At 28.0% G+C, this 6,233-nt stretch overlaps 1 protein-coding gene and 1 long non-coding RNA gene across 5 annotated transcripts in view; both read left to right on the forward strand.

The window, feature by feature from the left end:
• LOC102676255 (thyroid receptor-interacting protein 11-like) overlaps positions 1-6,233 on the forward strand; it is a 60,413-nt gene that overhangs the window by 32,833 nt on the left and 21,347 nt on the right. The gene's annotated exons all lie outside the window — the stretch shown is intronic.
• The window catches only part of LOC116186688, an 18,693-nt gene that overhangs the window by 2,800 nt on the left and 9,660 nt on the right, over positions 1-6,233 (forward strand). Inside the window, exon 2 of the long non-coding RNA XR_004151710.1 lies at positions 624-634. This is a non-coding gene — a long non-coding RNA (uncharacterized LOC116186688). The remainder of the gene's footprint in view (positions 1-623; positions 635-6,233) is intronic.

The following is a 6,233-nucleotide window of genomic DNA, read 5'->3' on the forward strand; positions in this document are numbered from 1 at the left end:
AAGATAAGTTGTATATATTTATTTTCTAATATAAGAAATTTACGTCATATTAGATACCATTATTCAATTTGAAAAAGATTAATTAGCGGAAGAATAAAAAAAAAAAGGTTTTTGATATATGTTTTTACGAAATTAATACGTAAGTGGTCATAAAATATAATACTCATTGCACATATACAAGACAGAAAAATTAATTTTAAAAATCCATGAATTTATATTAATTGATATACATATCCACAATTTTTTTAACATTGTACTTTGGTATTCGTTAATTTAATTTTCTATATCGATTAATTTCCAAATAATAATAATAATTCAATACAAATTTTGAAAAGTTAAAAAAAATATTTATTATAATTGAGGAATTTTAAGTATATTCGTTGTAAGTTAGGACTAAAAATATATCAGCAATAATCAATAATTAATTCAATCAATTTTACTTCTAATAAATCGATAAACAATTAAGAAATTAAGAAAGGATAATTAAAATTTTTTAAAATTAATTATAAAAATGTACGATAGAAAAAGATAGAAAAAAATTGGCTTCCATATCTTCTCTTATTAGCAATTATATATCGAAAAAGAAAAAAAATAAAATAAAATAAAGTCGTCGTAATACAAAGTATAATGTCGTGTACTAACAAATTAATATTCTTCGAAATGTCACTGATTAAAATTCAGACACTCTGTAACATGAATGGTGGCCATCGTTGAGTTATGTCACTAGCATCGCGCGACATTATTACATCCGTACCGGTACAGGTACAATGTACTTACCTGGCGGAGTATTAGAGGCAATGCATGTTAACCTGAAATACTGCACACATATGCATGCAATAAAGATAGGCGCTAAGTCTATTTCATAACGTAGCGAAACTTGATAATTCGCGAGACGATTTGTACCGTGTCCTCTTTAAAAATTGACCTTTTTCCCCGCTAGAATTGCAAAGAATTTTATCATAAGAACGACATATTTCTCTTATTCCTTATATGTGCATTAGATGATTCAAATTTGTATCGTAATACTTATATTTTTTTTTTATATATTTCGTAATTAGAAATTTACGAAATACTAATTATTATTATGTCATATATTTTGAAAATATTCCTTTTTTCTTTCTTTCAATTCTTTTTCAATATTTTTAATATTATATAGATGATTTTAGATTGTAAAATTTTCTAAAATCGTTATTTCCTTTCATTTCACGACGAAATATTGCTGATCTTTTAACAATTCATAAAATAATGTCATTCTTTTTCCTCAAAAATATCACTTTCATTTTCTCGTATTTGGCAATAATGATTTTTATTTTCCAAAATAGTATTTGAAAAAATAAAAATAAATACACGATATTAAATCAATATCGAAGAAGTTTCACACTGCTGTCATGATTCAATCATCGCCGTAATTTCAGAAAATCCTAAATGTTAAACAACTTTTACAACGTATCGATACAAGAATTCCTTGACCACTTCATGTACTTACACACACGGGCAACATTTTAATTAAAGAGCTTAATGCAACACGATCGATTCTCAAAAGCAGAGCAGTTTCAGCGATGTAGGTCTTTGCCGTTATCCATTGTTTCCAGTGGATACAATACGCCTCTTCGCTGATACCTTTCAATTTTGAAAATTATATCGCTTTATCGACTCGTGTTTTTACACACGTGCACCTCGTTATATAACACAATTAACCTACATACAACGCATGCAACAAGGAGCGACAAATTTTACGGTGCTCTGAAGGGACATTAGTCGGAAACACATTATTCATAATCAGATTATGCGGATGTTTATGTAAATTCGTATTTTGATGGGCGCAAAAAATACAATAGAACTCAAAAGTAAAAACGTATTGCCTATTTTCATACGAAGCTTATTCATATGAAACTATTCATCGTAGAAAATAATTTTACAGGACAACTGTAAGAAGATATATGATCTAGATAATAATTATTGATTTTTTTAATTATCATTAGAGGTAATGATCTTGAACATTTAAAATGTGAAAATAATTTATTTGCACATGTTTTCATTTAAAAAAATATCCAATTTATTTAGAGAGCAAATAGTTGACAACAAACTAACAAATTCAAGCATCGTTTTAAGATAAATATTCCTTCCCTAAATTATTTTTTCGCTCCTACGTTTCACGTTGGCGCGCGTTCATTGTGCTAATTCGTTCGACTGTTTGCCTTTTCCCTTTTCATCGTGCACACAGATATACACGGTATGTAGGAGTAATTTTTCAAGGGGAAAGTAACAACCCGCATTGTGTGTCGTATAAATTCTCTTCATTTTGCAATCTGCTTTATGCTTATCCTTTCAATTTCAGCGATTTCACGCTTTTTACCGAGTCCCGTGGTAAATTTTCTTCTTCTTTTTTTTCTTTTTCTTTTCTTTTTTTTTTTTTTTAATAATTCTCTCTACCACGTTGTTGCTTCGAATAGACAAAGCGCTCTCCTTGAAAAATTTTACATAAATTTTTTTTTTTTAATAAATTATAATATTATCTTTTAAAATGATTTTTTAATGTCCAAGATTACACGGTATTTAACTTATATATCATCTTTTTATTTATTATAGTTATGGAATAATATTTTAATAATAATTTTAATAATTTGTAATTCGTATGAAAAAAGATAAAAAGATAAAGTAAAGATAAAAAGAAAGAGAAAATACATTTATATGTACTCGTTTAACTTATATCGTTTAAAATATCTTCAAATTAAAATTTAATATTCTGAATATCTGAATTCTTTATCGTTTTTTATTTTTACGATTTATTTCAACGAGAAAAATGTTATTAAATATTCAAACATCCTTTGAATTACGTTCGTGGAGATAATGCGGAAAGTTTTCACCATCAATCCGTTTTCTTCCCCGTTTTACTTGAAACTCTTAACTGACATTGGTGGAAAGCGAAAATTGATCGTCAAGATAAATAGACAAGAGATTAAAGGATCGAATTACAAAGTTTCCAATTCAATTTACTCCGTTCGCGATCAAATTCATCAAAATCAAACTCGACACTCGCTTGACACTCGCACTTAATAACTTTCTTCTGTACAAAAACGATTTGGAACATAGAAAGATAGATATTAACGTTTCTTTCCTAAATTTATTTCTTTTAGAAATTCGAATATGAAAATTATTTTAAACCAAAATATTCGATCTTAAAGCTATCAGAACATTCGGATCGACTTATACACGTTCCACATAGCACGAAAATTGATCTCAAAATTCCTTTTACTATTTTTTCTAATTAATAATTTTCTAATATTTTAAAAATAATATTTCTCCTCTAAAGAAATCGCAGAAAGCTACGAGCAATTTCGGTGTCAGTTCCAAAGATGAACGTAAGATGAAAAATCCGAAAAAAATCCGATCCACGCTTGTATCGAAAAGTTTCCAAAGAATCTGTGTTTCTGTGAAATGACAAGCAATTTCGCGCCGACTACAAAGTCGAAACGCAGAATTCGAACGGTCAAACAGCGAGACACCTCGCGTTGGTTGGCAATTATATCGAACAAAAACGGGAGAAAATGGGAAAGAAAGGGAATTACCATCAGAACAGGCGGACAAGTAGCGCAAGGAGGTCACGATAAGAAGCGGGTATAACCAAAGGTTCCCCCGTTTCCCTCCACCTAGATACGTCACTCCAGGTATCAGGAATAACGAACGTTCGAGCATTCAGCCACTCGGTGCATTGTTCGCACTGCAAATATTAGCTGCGGTCTCGAGTGCGGCTCGGGATATTTCTATCTGCTGGTGGTCTCTCCCGTAAATTTACCGTATAATCTACGTTTCCTTCCTTTGAAATGTAAGATTGCACGCGATTACGATCAGGGCACATTTCATTTACTTTTGTGTCAAGGGGGAGAGGGAAAGTGAGGAATAAATTATTTTCCTATTACTATGATTTTAATTTTTTTGAGATTAGTAGGATGATAAGAAATCGAAGAAAACTAAGTGGGAAGAGAAAGGGGAATAAATTGAGACTAATAGGATAATATTCGAAAAAGAATCATTTATATTTTTGAATACATAATATGAGAAGTTCACAGATATATATCTGAAATGATCGTAATCATATCGAATTTATATAAAAAAATAAAAATAAAAATTACTATTTAATTATTGCTGTAAGTAAGATTTTGAAAATGATTCCAAAAAAAGAAAATTGAAGATAATCGATATGCTGTAAAATTTTAATTATTTTGTGAATGCCATAATGAGATTGAAAATCACTGATCCGTATCAGTATTTCTCAACTGATGAGAATATCTTCAAGTGTGTGTGTGTGAAAGTTTTATTAAAATTTTACTTGACATAAAAATTACATAATAATTAAAAGCAATTAATACTCATAATCAAAATGTGTTATCATTTCAAAAAATTATGCTGTAAAAATATTTAAGTAATTTTAAAAATTGGTAAAGATTGATTTATATTTATAAACAATTTTATTTGAATGTTTATAAATTTCGTAGAGAGTGAAAATTGTGAAAGGAATTTAACTATATTACAATTTCTCGTTTAATCGCTCATAATACTCAACTATTCTATCTATCAATTAAAATAATCCAATTGATGTTAACATTCACCTAACTCGAAGCCCGCACAAGACATAATTGCCTCTTCAATGGCAATCGATGAATGCAATTTCTAACCCCGACCTGTATTTTACTTCAATCACGCTATAACCAAAGACGATCAGTTCAGTATTAATTAATTGTACAATTTAATTTTCAATCAGATTTGTTTATGATTGACGAACCAATACTTGATAAACATTTTGAATAATATAATATAATATTGGCAAAATGTAAAAATTTTAATGCGAACAGTAAATAAATTTCGATGCGGGAAATATGATATTTACACAGACTATCATGTTTATTTTATTTTCACAATTACAAAACAATTCACTTGTTTTTATAAATTTACCTTTTTTTTTTACATATAATTAAATAAATAATATTCGAATAAAAATTTGCTTCGTCTAATGAATATTCGTTTAATGTTGTCAAAGCTATCAAATTTTACAACAAATTTTACATTTTTTGTTCTTATAATTAATAAAACGTGTTGATGCTTTTATCACTTAATTAGTTTTTATGTAATAAATATTAACATTCCTAATTGTCATCACGTAGCACATATAAAATATGTGGATAATCTGTTCATTTTATGTGCATCTATATATTTTCATACTTTAGACAAAATTTTTTAAATATCCTCCATCTATCAACTCTGACTAATTTTTAATTCGCTTAGAGACACTTTCGACATCTAACTAAAAGAATCAAACTATCCTTTCTAACGATTAATTTTTATTTGTCAATCAAGTGAAGAATAATTCGTGATGTAATAGAGCTAGCGTAAATCAGAGATAGAACGAACGTTTGCTAGGCACATCACAAATGAAGAGCAGAGGATTCGAACGAGGCGTGCAATTAACGAAATCTCTCGTCCCAGAAATGGTATTGATATACGTGAGATGAAACGAAAGCGTATGTAAACGGGCAATCGCTGATTGCATATAATTGTTCCGTGTGCCACACGATTACGCGTAATCCCGTGCATGTTACAAAATGTATTTATTACGTGATTCTCGCGCAAGAAATGCGGTTAATAATTACATACAATCGCAAATGATGAGGGTAATTATTAAGAGTGCGGTTGACCAAATCGATAAAAATTACGAGGAAGATTTTTTTTTTTTATTTCTTTAATTATTAAAGATACGAAGAAGCTGCTTTTAACAAAATTAATGTTGATTTTTAATGAAATGTTTTATTTTTATTACACAACTTTCACTATCAATCTTTAATTTTATTTTATTGCATAAATATTAAAAATAAATGGATACTGTCCAATCATAATTCTATAGTATATTCTTTTGATAAGTTTCAGATTTTTTTTTTTTTTTTTTTGCATATTTTCATATTATTTTTGTAAAATTAGTCTTATAATTATCAATAATATTCATAATTAATACTTATTACAATTATTATTATTTATTATAATCCTTATTTTTGATTTCACCTAATTTATTCGTTATTAGTAAAATATCGTGAATATTATCATCAAATATTAATTGATAGAATTTGAATAATTATAATTTGCATTATAATGTGATTTTGTAATATAATATAAAATGATCTGATCTTTTAAAACTTCGACGACATCCTGACACTTTGCTTCATAAATTTTTTTTTTTTTTT

The sequence above is a fragment of the Apis dorsata genome, unplaced genomic scaffold (genome assembly GCF_000469605.1).
Source record: "Apis dorsata unplaced genomic scaffold, Apis dorsata 1.3 scaffold_1254, whole genome shotgun sequence".
Lineage (NCBI taxonomy): Eukaryota > Metazoa > Arthropoda > Insecta > Hymenoptera > Apidae > Apis > Apis dorsata.